Consider the following 14,061-nt stretch of genomic DNA (forward strand, 5'->3'; position numbering starts at 1 on the left):
TATCATCTATAATACGAAAATATCTCAATAGCTACATTTTTTTTTAATATTTTCTGACAATCTTCGTACCATAGATTGCTGATTGAAGATTTGACAAGTAAGATTTCTTATCTATAGTCTGTAGACTTCTGCAAATGTCAACCATTATGCATTGCGCATAAATGGCCGCCATGTTGCTGCCGTCTGAAAGATGTTCACATCTGTCTGTGTTTACTAATGAATTTTAAGAATTTTCATAGCTAAATTACAGTGTTTGTGAAATTGTGAGTGTACCATGTTTTTGTATCTCACTTAATGTTTTGTGTTAGACGTCTATCCAATGTCTCAGAGGCCAATAAACAGTGAAATTTTCTTTAGGTAGTCATTCAAGTCGGACGGCATAATGGCTGACAATCTGATTCAAAAGTCACATAAACCTAGTGAAAAAAACAAGTATAACAACGTTATTCATCGTACTACGAGTGAATCTCTTCGGCTGAACGAGTCAGAGAAGGGAGTGACTCATCCGACAAGTCTCCAATCCGCGCATAATCCAAGGAAAATATCTTCCTTTCAGATTACCAGTGTGACTGTCGGTTCTCGGGTTAGCACAGACGCAGGAGAAGACTCCGCCGATGACCTAGACGAATCTCACACCGACGACATATCGAGGGTAACCGACATTGAAAATGAAACTCCGAGTTATTCCGAAGATACGTTCTCGAAAGATGATGTGTTCTACAATGCATCGAGTGCATCTCTAGGTTGTGCACCCGTGATTCCGACTAGCTCTCAGTACGGTCTAGCGATCGTCGGTCAGGATACGAACACCAACCAGGCTGGAGGAGCAGTGCCAAATAGCAATAACACAGAAATTAATGACATGCACGTCAGTGTCACGAACGCCGGTACTGGCAGCATTATCAACCTCATTGGTAATGCTAAGCCCCAAGAAGGAATGAAGGAAATACAGGAACATGTTAGAAACGAAAGATTTAAAGTGGTTAAAATAGAAAGTACAGAACCATTTCGCCGCGGCAGGTGGATGTGTATGGATTATTTAGACCACACAACAACCCAGCAAAACACTCCAATAACCTTAAACAACAACATAGATGTAACAGAGACTGGACATATGCAAGCTCCTGATAGTGGTGTTGTGATTAATGATGTTGATATAATATGCAATGATCATAATTTAATTAAGGGGCCTAAAGAACAAGTAAGTGTGCCAGTGCAACAAATTGATCAAAGTGTTCAGAAACAGTTCCCAATGGCCTCTCCTGGCCAGTCACTAACTCAACCTATCAATATGGTTCAACAGCAAATGCCTGTGGCACAATCAGTGTCAGTACAATCTCCTCCGATGGAGATGCCTCAACAAATGACAAACCAAAATATGCAGTCTAACCAGCAAGTAGGTCAACAACACCCCCAGAGTATGACACACATCACAATGCAAGCAGCAACTCAAGGTCATCCACAGGCACCCCAACAGCAACAAGTTCAGCAAATTCCTCAGAGCTTCCCGCAACATCAATTACAACAAGTTATTGCTCAGACTCAAAATATGGCAATGCAACAGATCCCCATGCATCAACAGATGCCGCAGCAGATGCAACAGATACCTAATCAACAAATGCAACAATTAAGTCAGCACATCCCCCAGGCACAGATACCTAACATGCAAATACAACAACAAATGCCCCAGATTCAAGGTATGCCGAACCAAGTGACTGGTCAACAACCACAAATGCAACAAATTCAGATGCAGCCTATGCAAGGACAACCAAACCCACAACAAATTCATCAGATGCAACAAGCACAGATTCCTAACATGGGGCAGGGTCATCACTTACAAGGTCAACAAACAATTGGAGCACAGCAGGCTCAACTTCAGCATTTGTCTAGTCAAGCCCAAATGCAAGCCTTACAGAATCAACAAATACCGAATCACATCCAACAGATGCAAATTCCACCACAGCTGGCTGCTCCAAGCCAACAACAGATATCTCAAATGCAGCAACAGATGCATCAGCTGCCTACCCAGCCTCAACAACAAGTTGTTAGTGGGATGCATCCACAAATGCAACAGCAAGCCATGGCTGTGCCACAACCACAATACAATCAGGCTGTTAATCAAGCAAACACTCAGCCAATGATTAATGCTAATATCCCTTCATCACAGCAGACAATAGTCCAACCACAACACAATGTTCAACAGTATCATACTCAACAAAATCAGATGAGTCAACAGGGGCAGACACTGCCTCAGGAGGTGCTAACCAATATTGTGACATCACAACAAGGTGCAACATTGCCTTCTAATCTGCAACAAATGTCAAATCAGCCTCAAGGAGCCACTTTACCCGCAAATCTCCAACTTGCTGGGCAGCAGCAAACCCCTGTGCATACAATGACAGCTCAACAGGGATCTGTGCCTCAAGGAACTATACAATTAATGACAGCACCTCAAAATATTCAAATGACATTAGATGGCAATCAACCAGGCATGCAGATGCCTCAATCTGAACCTATGTATATGCAGCAAAGTGTGGGTCAACAGTTGCCATCTCACATGACTCAGCCACAAAGTATGTTACAACAACAGGTGTCTGGTCAGGGGCAAATGGGAGGTGTGCAATATGTTCCTAATCAATCAGTACCACAGGTGTCTATGGCCCACCAAAACATTCCTATGTCAATGCAGCAGAACATGCCAGTTGGTATGGGTGGTGTTCATGCCAATGTGGTGCAGTCACAGACAAGTATGGGTCTGAATTATGGAGGTGTAGTGCCAGTTATGTCTCAAAGCAGTGTGCCACCAGTTGAAGCTACTGTGTCCGGGACTAACTCACCGGTAGTGTCTATGCCAGTTAGTTCGACCGCTTATACAAGCGGAACTCAACCGAATCATGAAAATCAGGGCTTCGGCAGTCCTGTTAGTGCTGTAGTGTCTCATGCAATAAGTAGTGCAGTGATAAGCAATGTGAATGTGAATGCATGTGATAGTGGTGCACAGGATGCTTCCTCGGATTTGCAGGGTGGTGATGCTGGCGATGGGAAGGAGGAAAGTCATATAGCCCAACAAGCTGAGGATGAAAGGTAAGTGATATAATATTTATTAAAACTCAGACTAAAAATATATTTGATACTTCCTATTTAAGTGGATGCATAGAAGGTCTGCTGAGTGAAATCTGTTGTGCCATATCTCCTAGTTTTGTTTATTGTTATTCAAATATTTTATGATAAATATACTAGTTAATATAATAATAAAAATCAATTTTTAATTGTAAAAGTTCAAATTCGAATATGAACAGGCTTTGCAGTAGCCTTCACTTTATGACAAGTTGAAAGTAAAATAAAAATTTTATTATAATAATTTATGTTACACAGTGAAAGTTTAAAATCAGAATTCTAATTAACTAGTTGGTAAATATATTTTAATGATTTAAAAATTAATATTTTAATATTAATTTTTATATCTGGCTCTTATTATTAATGAGATTTCCTGCTTGTTGGGTAATAGCTATTTAAAGTTAGCTCAGTTGTAAAGTGAATAGCAATACTTCTGCCTGTGAAACTTTAACCTATCAACTAACGGCTGTTTTCAATAACCTACTATCCTTAGTTTAACTTACTAGAGGTAGAAAAATCTATCCTTTTATGCTTACTGACATTTCATTAACCTATTGACATAAAGCATTGGACTATAACTATACTGGACATAACTATGGGTAGATAAGATCTTGTCATTATATGGTGACAGCATGGTATCCCTAACTAGAGATACATTATTGGAAATGGCCCGAAATGATTGAAATAATACTATGATTTTTAGTGTCACATAGCTAATTAGCAACAAAAATATAAATAAGTTAAAAGATTTGTTACAAGATGTGTAAATAATTAAGTGTTGGTTTTATGAAAGGTTACTTACTAGATTTCGTGTTAATAATCTAAAATGATTAATTTACTAGTTTTGTGTCGATGCAATTAATTTCCACACATGAAATGTTAACATTGTGTATCTATAATTGAACTATTTGCAGCAGTGCAAAAAAAAACCGGCCAAGTGCGAGTTGGACTCGCACACAAAGGGTTCCATACAATGGTTTTCTAGTAAGGTAGGCACTGTGGAACTAACTAGTCGTAGTTGAGCTTTGGAATATGAAAAGATTGCTTACCGTAGGTATTTAGTATCTGGCGTAAGCAAAAATTTTATGAGTCGGTGTTCATTAGAAGTTTGGTTATAAAATAATGGAACCAAATTAAACTAAATTAACTTTAACACTAGTGTAATATTTATTTAGGTTCATAATAAGGTAGACACTGCCTAATTGCCTATATAATATGCACGCATCTGATCCATACCATCTATAAAAACCATGTTTGTTGTAAGAGAGCCCTCTTAAAAATTTATTTCATTTATTACCCTTAAAATTATGCAAAAGTATTTTAAAACAGTGTTAGAGATGCCATTTATTTTCATACATTGAACAAATATTTTTTCTATTGCATGAAACATTTTTTCACTGTAGGGTCAGTTTGTTTTAAATACTGTATTATTATTTGACCATTAGGAATCCATTAATTCCTTTAAACATTGAGACCAGTTTTGAATTGAAAGAGTTTCTCTGGAGGAAAAATGTGTGGATTGTAAATTGTTGCTCTATACTAAAACATAGACAGTCAGATCTGTTTCTGTCACAAACATATAGCCTTATACACAATCAATCCAGTACTTAATACCAAGCAGATACAAAGTTTCATTATTGTCGTTTGAATATTGCGTTTACTCCATACCTTCTAAGTTTTTGTAATTCTGTACACTGTAATTCTAATATTAGTATAGACAGATAGGCACAAAAATGTGCAAACTTAAAATTTAAGTTTTTGTATATTTTATTAATCTAAAAGCTATTGCTAAAAGAAAGAGAGGCAGACAGATACTAAGGTGGGAAGATGACATAAAGAAGGTTGCTGGACCAGTTTGGAGTAGAGAAGCGCAGGAGAGAGAGCACTGGAAGGTCCTAGAAGAGGCCTATGTCAGTGGACAAGCTAGATACATTCTTAAAAAATAGAGGAAATAAAAAAATAAACATGTCACTACATAACTAATATCTAGAAATAAAGGCTATCTTTATTTTTTATTAATCTAATACATAAAATTCTCATGTCGTGGTGTTTGTAGTTAAACTCCTTCGAAACAGCTTGACCGATTCTCATGAAATTTTGAGTGCATATTGGGTAGGTCTGAGAATCGGACAACATCTATTTTTCATCCCATCATCAATTTTTTTTTTATCTTTTTGACATTTTAAATTTGTTTGATTATGAGTCAGCATTAAAAAATACATACAACTTCAAATTTTCACCCATCTACTATCAACAGTTACTTTTGTATCGCGATTTTAATATCGGCAATACAACGTTTGCTGGGTCAGCTAGTATTATATATATTAATTAACACATTCTGTTATATAACATAATATTCCAAATACAAACGATTTTTCTTAAGTTGCGACAAATACATAAGGAAAGTTTCTGAACTAATCTTATAGTGTCGGTAAATATCAGAATTAATAAGGGTTAGAACTATCTTTTGCATTTAGTATAATTTAATGAATATTTGTTCTATGAGTGAAAAAATAATAAACAACTTATCCTAACAATCCTTGATTAATAAGAGTTATTTATTGAATAAAAACTTGAATGCAGCTTTAACTGATTAAAATAAAACATAAAATGTTTAGTATTTATGCAAAAGTAAGCATTTAAGTAAGTGTAGATACAACAGTAGTATATGTAAGCCCGAAGTAACGAACTCGCGATTGCTATTTGCGTAAATAACTCATCCGTAGACAATGGTCGTTGTTTTGTTCACTTTCGGACGTAACTCTTGATGGCGAGCGGAATCCGACATCCCTTTGATGCTGTTTATTTGCGCATCGTCCTGTGACATAAATAGGTGGTTGACACGAATGGTGCATGGTGAGCACTGGTATGTCGCCTATGTCGGTGACTCACGCGCATCCAATATGGATCGACTGAAATCGACTGGCGTTCTTTTACTCTGCACAAGTTGTGTGCGATTTAGTTCTTATACCTTTCCGCTTTTAAAATAAATGTAGACAGCCGACTCTGTTTGATGATAATTTTAGAAGTTTCTATGGTACATAACATACTTCGTTAATGTGTCTCTTGTTTTCTAAATAATGTAAAGCCGGTATGTGTCGTAGGTACATTATCTGTAATATTTCTTTTATAGAAAGTAGGACAAAGGAGCGGACGGGTCATCTGGTGTTAAGTGATCACCGCCGCCCACATTCTCTTACAACACCAGAGGAATCACAGGGCCGTAGCCGGCTTTAAGGAAGGTGTACGTGCTTTTTTTGAAGGTACCCATGTTGTATAGTCCCGGAAACACCGCACAAGGATGAAGAATATCCAAATATTAAATATCCTTATCATTTATTTTAATCGCATGAAAGTTTAGATGGAAGTACTCAATTACTTTCTTTTTCTCTCTTTTCGATTTTCTGTGCGCGAAGCAAATGTGTGTTCAAATTCTGATGATCATTATTTACTGAGCGGATTAAATATCCGGCTTTAGTGATATCGCGATTTGAAAATAGCTCGTTAGAAGACTGTAGTCTTGTTCAGTGGTTGCCCGAATCTCATTAAAAAGTTGCGATTGGTAGTTGATAACATGTCGAGAAATCAATCTGTCGCTGCATTGACCTCCCTAAAGTAATGATTTTCTATTGCTGACTGTACTGTGAATATGACACAATAACAATAGTCTTTTATTCAGATAAACAATATTACATCTTAATAATAGGTTAAAACTTAGTATCCCGTAGCACGAATTATGAGTTAAAAATATTGTAATTAAAACCACGATTATAATGCTGCCACTCTAAATACAAGGTAATGCACTGTTCCAGAGAAAAAAACCAATATAACCTCACCTCAAATTATGACATTTTTAAGGATTGGGACATTTTTATTGGGAGGAAAGAAAGGGAGACGCTTAGAATTCGTTTCTGGCACTCGCCGGGCGCTGCCGCATTGTGCATTGTTTTAACTATTCTAATATAACCTAACCTAACCAATTTTTATAAATTATAGTTGATAGAGCTTTAGGTCCTCAATTATTGTGCTACTAATCTTATTACAAGGTAATGCACAGTTTTATAATGAAGTTATAAAACATTAAAGGAAATATAAGAAAAATAATTATTGTTTTTTGTACTGGCTTTAAAACTCTGGGTTTGTTAGTTTAATAATTATAATTGATGAAGCCGTCTTGTCTATTCCTTTCATACCTTTCATTTTACTTTTTTTCATTTAAAATTGACAGTTATTAGCAAGTTTTTAGCGCTAGACAGCGCTCTCAACAGTTTTTTGACTTACCCGTTTTAGGTTCGAATTTTTACTAATTATATTTTTAAGAGTGGTTTCATTATTATCGAGGACAATATTTTTACCCCCTAATTCGTGCTATGGTATACTAAGTCCAACAGGTATTCCACCATATGACATACTCGAGTCAAATTATCTTCAAACTTCCGATATTAAAAGCGTTATACCGTCGAAATATTGTTTGGTAATAACCTATAATATATAAAATTATGACAAAAACCTAGAATAACGACGTGATCCAAACAGATTTTGATCTGATAATTTAGTAACTGTTTGTTTTTTGTAGCATTAATTTACGTATCGTTCACATTTATAATTAACATTCATTCTTTATCTCATATTAAATTCTTTGTGCAGTATACTTAAATACTTAATTTATGTATAACTAACTTTAGATCTAGAAGATACAGAGTTGCTCGGTGACTGCTATTTGAATAATATCCCGCTCTAAAAGCCTTGTGGTGCAATAGGCACAACCGTATGTTCTCATCACGTTGCCCCCGACTATATCTTCACCCACCACGCACCAATGTGTTTTTGAATTCATATGTACCTACGTTAATTCGATACTTTATAAGGTCGCCAACGCTCTCCTGTTACGCGAAAGTGTAGGCCGCGGTGATCACATACTATGATATAGTTAGTATACAGGATGTAATCGTGAAGGGTGACCAGGTGAAAATACCGTATTTATTATCGATATTAATTTTTTTTAAACTGATATCGAAAGTACGTTACCTAATCAGTAAAATGACATCAATAACAGCTTTTTAAAAATCAAATGAAAAATTTTGACACTAAACACATTCCTTCAATTGGTTAAAAATTAGTATCCCTTAGCACGAGGGTGGGAAGGAGGAGGGGGAGAGGTGACCCCCTCACCCCTGACACTACTCCCATTACAAGATAATACACCGTTCCAGAGAAAAGGCTTTAGAGCCTAACCTAAAATTATTACATTTTTAAATGGAGAGAAAAGAAAGGGAAACGCCTACAATTCGGTTCCAGCACTCGCCGTCCGCTGCCGCGGCACGCTGTGCTCGGCTCATGCGTTGTGGTAACTGTTGTAACGTAACATAATGAATTTTTATAGATTGTAGTTGATAGAGTTTTGGTCCACGTATCATAGTGGCGTGAATGTTCCTGTGTTCTATTTCGTGTTCAGCATTAAGGGGAAGAGTAAGGAGAAAACATGCAAACATGGTGTATTTAGACAAGTTTTGTGGTGAAAGTATAGCTTTTCGAGCTATGAACACTACTTAATCCTGTTACACATATCCTTGAGTCTTATTTATAGGTTGCTAATGCTTGCTGTTGGTTATAGTTAACACTGCCGAGCCTTTTTGAACTACCACTTTTTTTTGAAGTTAAACAGGCTTTTTGGTACTTCTCTCAGAAAAGTTATTCTTATAGCTTGTACTTTTTTGTGTAGGTTAATTTATTCAGATTTCTAGTGAATAACGAGGATTGTAAGCTTATAAACTGTTTTCCACCCAAGAATTTTGAAAATATTGGCTTTGTTACATAGATGGCGAGCTGGCAGCCGTGAACTCATATCGCTCAAGGTCGCTGGCATTTAGTGTCGCCTTAAGCCTCCCGCCACCATGCCAGCGCTTATGTAGCGTTTTATTATAACGCAAGCGTCTCAGTAATGAATGAGGGATATGACGTTACAAAAATCACTCTTAGTGGTATACAATTTCTTAATCGAAAAACGGGACGTTAGCGCGAACCCACTACACTCACCCTGATGAAGGACCTTCGAATGGTCCGAAACTAGTCAGTACCGACACCGATAAATCGTGAGTAAAGCCGTATTACTAAATAAGTTCAAATCAAAATTAATCCAAATCGTAGTACCCAATCTTTTTTCTTTCACCAAATACTTCGATATTAATTTATGTTAAGAATAATTGCCTATAAGGATATAAGTATATATTATCCCCCCTCTATACTTCGAAACCTGCTGGAACATCTATTTTCTAACCTCGCTAGGTTCGCAGAGTTGACTCACGAGACGTACGTATGTGAGACTGAGGCAGTTTATTATTCATGGCACAGTCATTATGCCAAGGAACGGTAGTAGGCGCCAGCACAGCGCCGGCGTCTCCGTCGTTGGTAATCGTATCGAGAACGTAAGGTCACGAAACCTGAGCCTGCCGTACCCTCCATTGGTCGCCGCTTGGATCTTAGTAATTATACCACACGCGCACAATGTACTTGTCAATACTTGTACAAATAATCACTGTAATTTATGTACACGTTTTGTTTGACTCACGATAGTGGATGCAATTAGCTTCTGACTCATTACACAAAAACGCCAATGGCTTCACTGACGCTGAGACCTATAGAGCGTACTCAGACATTGCTCAGATTTTACTTGCATAAAACTCGGCTGAGTGTTAGCTTAGCATGATCATGATGCATCTTTAATTAAGTTTTTATAGTCATTTGACAGCTGAAATTATGCTGAGCTTAAGCTAAAACAGTTTTTTTTTTTTTTAATGAAAATAAGGGACGAGACGGGCAGGACGTCCAGCTGATGGTAATTGATACGCCCTGCCCTTTACAATGCAATGCCGCTCAGGATTCTTGAAAAACCCCAAAAATTCTGAGCGGCACTACAACTGCGCTCGTCACCTTGAGACATAAGATGTTAAGTCCCATTGCCCAGTAATTTTACTAGCTACGGCGCCCTTCAGACCGAAACACAGTAATGCTTACACATGACTGCTTCACGGTAGAAATAGGCGCCGTTGTGATACCCATAATCTAGCCGGCATCCTGTGCAAAGGAGCCTTCCACTGGTAAACAACAGTCCAATGCATAAGTCTAGTTCGGGTTTTATCACACTCAGTTAAGTTTTATTACTTGAGGTCCTTTTCGGATTTAAGAATCATAAAATAATATATATTATAACAGTCGCATCAACGCGGGCGAGACCACCATCAGTGCGGAAAAGGACAACTGCATCTCTGACTAAAAATCGTTGGTAAAAAACTCAAATATGTGGGTTTCTGTTCTGGCTAATTTACTCATTCAATAATTAATCAATCGTAATGAATTTTTTTTAACCGAATGGGAAGAATATAATATATTCTGTGTCGGAATGTTTTTATTTTTCCGTTTATTGTTGTCCGATTTGTAAACTAGGCCTCTGTTTACGGCCTATATGATAACCCGTTTGGGTTGGGTTTATTTGTACTCAGCTCATGAGGAAGCTCATTGTCGTTCAGAGGGCTATGCTCGGAGTTTCCCTGCGAGAAATAAGGAAATTCGTAGGAGAACCAAAGTCACCCAAAGCTGCCCAGGCGAAACTGAAGTGGCAGTGGGCAGGGCACACAGCGCGACGGAACGATGGCTGTTGGGGCAGTAAAGTCCTCGAATGGCGACCACGTGCCGGAAGACGTAGTGTTGGTAGGCCCCCACAAGATGGCTCGACGGTCTGGTCAAGATAGCCGGAATACGTTGGATGGGGGCAGCGCAGGACCGATCGTCATGGCGATCTTTGGAGGTGGCCTTTGTCCAGCAGTGGACGTCTTCCGGCTGAAATGATGACTAGCACTTACGAAAGCAAAAATATTATCAATAAAAACAACACAGAGAGACAATGATACTGATCATATTTAAAAACATTCCCGATCTATTAAAAACCAAGCAGAATAGAGTTGAGAATGGTCGTATGGAAAAATGGCCACTAAGGCGTGAGATCTATACAGCGGACTTAGACTTTACTTACGTAAAACTTAGCTGAGTGTGATTAAAACGCGAACTTGACTTTTGCATTGGGCTGTCTAGCTTAATCTCAGCATAATTTCAGCTGTGAAATGACTTATAAAAACGAATTCAAAGATAATACTTAGTTTACACTCAGCTAAGTTTTACCTGTTATCAATTCAATTTGAGATGTATCTATCTCATGTAGCGGCTAATTTAAGAGTTCCTCGATGTCTTCTTGCAATGGCCTATTGTGTGTTTTATGTTTCTGAACTCTCCATTCGCTGAAACGTTGTGTTTGTGGCGACTTGCGTTTCTGAAATATAATTGGATGACGTTTTTTATTGCGGAAACATCCAAAGGCTTGTTGTGCTTACATATCTTGTAGATGTGGTGCTAATGAATGAATGTTTACAGTAATTTGTTATTTTACAGGCTATTAGCTTATATACGACAAACTACGATTTAATGTTAAAGGTTTTTGCCCTAGACCATTTATGCGTCTAGATAGACTCTATTTTGAGCAATGCTACTACTACAAACTGACATATAATATATAATATCTTTCTTTTCTTTCTTTCTTTCTTTAGCAGCAAGAGGCTCTGTCTAGACGTTTAAATTATCATAGGTTTTTTTGCATCAAACAATAAGTTAAATGATATTTGGTCTTTCCTTTGTCACGTCACGTATAAGTCTGGCCTCGGCGGCATTTTGCATCTCAAGAGGAATCTTATTAAACACAACAACAATCTCTTAGGTATATTACTTAAAGGGCTTTGTGTGTTTATATCTTGATAGTAATAACCTTAAATATGACTAATGAAAATGTTCTCAATGCTTTATTATTCTGAGCTTTATAATATACAGCTTAGTAAAAAATGTTTGTATCGTTGTAGTATTTACAGTGTTGCGTCACCTTGCCACTTCTTCTCTTCAATGCTAAACTTTTCCGAAATGCTGCTAAATGGGCAAAATCTATCTTTTTCAATGTCATTTATTGACTGTAACGGAGTAATTATATATATATATATATATATATGCCGTTGACCCTTCCTATATATATATATATAGGAAGGGTCAACGGCAGTAGGTCAAGAGGACGCTCCCCTATGCGCTGGACAGACCAGATCAAAGCCTTAACCAATACTCCCCTCAACACATGTGCAATAGCCAGGGATAACTGGCGTAGAATCGTTCGTCGTTCGACGTGACCACGACTGCTCTGTCAAGAGTAATCCGACGAAGAAGAAGATATATATAGTCTTATCTCTAGGTGTAAATCTATATATATACATATATATATATATCATATATATCAGAACCAGAATTATCGCTAGCTATCAATGATTGACGCCTTCATTCAGTAAACGCTAACAATTAATTATGCGTTAATTTCCCTCCCCGCAGGCGTACGCGGGTGATGTTATCCATTTCTCGCGGTATACATGTTAAGATGTTTTGTTTAACAAAACTGTTAAGCCACGCCCCTAATCTGTTAATAAAACATATTTTTGTGTTAACAAGCGCGAAAACACGACGCAGCGGACGCGACTTTAGAACCCGCTTCAAAAAATGACAGTTGACACACGGCCGAAAGTTGATGAAGATGGTAGTTTACGCACTAGCTCCTGCATCCGTCATCCGAATTCTTTTCTGAATGAAATAGTTCGACATAATAATAAATTATTATTATCTTTATTACATTTTTATCTTATTTTCTACATTTATATATATAACATATTTATAAAAAAACAATATTACAAGTATAAATATAAAAAAGAGAGTCCCACCGGCGTTGGTTCACGACAATTTCGCCGGTGGTTAGGGCGACAGACTGAGGAACTTCCGTACGATGCGTCCCGTTCCCAAAACAGCTGCTTTCTGTAACTGACCCTTTATCCAGTTATTAAGTGAGAGCCTCTTGAGATGATGGTCGAGGCTCTTTGCTATAAGACAGTTTACGGAAACGACTATTGGGACAATTATTGTTGAATCAACATCCCACATGACAGTAACCTCGTTTGCTAAGTTAGATACTTCGACAATTTGTCTATTTCAGCTTTCACAAGGTTATCATCACATGGAACGGTGATATTATTATAATTAATAAAAATAATATGTACACTTATACACTAGTATTGTTGTCAAACAATCAGACAACGGTGGGCGGCGCGTGACGTAGTTGCGCTATGCAAGGACAGAGCTAGAAAAAACTCTGTTTAGTTTTTTTTGCTATAGTTGTTCTTCGTGTGCCAACTTCTCAACGCTCAGACGTTTTCATCATCAGACGGAGCGGCATTTTGCAAACTAGGTTTATAGAGGCACAATGACAAATAGCTTAAAGTATCTAAGTTTGTGCAATTGGCCTTGAGTAAAATAATCTTTATGCAAGTAAATCTGAAAGAGAAATGTTAATTGTTGGGAATCAACTGGTGATCCTATGAGTTTACCATGAGGTGGCAGTAAATTATTCTTTCCATGATGCAGCAGGTTTAAGTAGAGAGCAGTAGTAAAAATACCTAAATACCTTCCGTAACATAATTGTGACCGTAATAAAACATCCAAATATGCACATAGAAACATTAGGGTGTAGCAACAAAATACTGTTTTATCGTCAAAATTTCTTGTCTTGAATATATTATATTGCCTTTCCGATTTCTCAAAATAATATTTGAAGAAAAAGATGTTATCAAGTCCACTGGTTGTTTTTATCGTCTGTCCAATTCGAATCGATATACAAAAACAAATGAGCTTTCAAGTATCATCGAAACCATTCATGACTCACTTTGCTAATAATTATTTTAAAATCATAAAACACTTCGGTTTATATTTGCACGAAAAAGATTGTATGACAATTGTTGGATTGTCATTGTCTAATAAAATGATAACAGTTACTTAGGAAATGTATCTTTCAAGCGAATTTCGACCTACTTGTTT

This window comes from Leptidea sinapis, chromosome 40 (genome assembly GCF_905404315.1).
Source record: "Leptidea sinapis chromosome 40, ilLepSina1.1, whole genome shotgun sequence".
In the NCBI taxonomy this organism is placed as follows: domain Eukaryota; kingdom Metazoa; phylum Arthropoda; class Insecta; order Lepidoptera; family Pieridae; genus Leptidea; species Leptidea sinapis.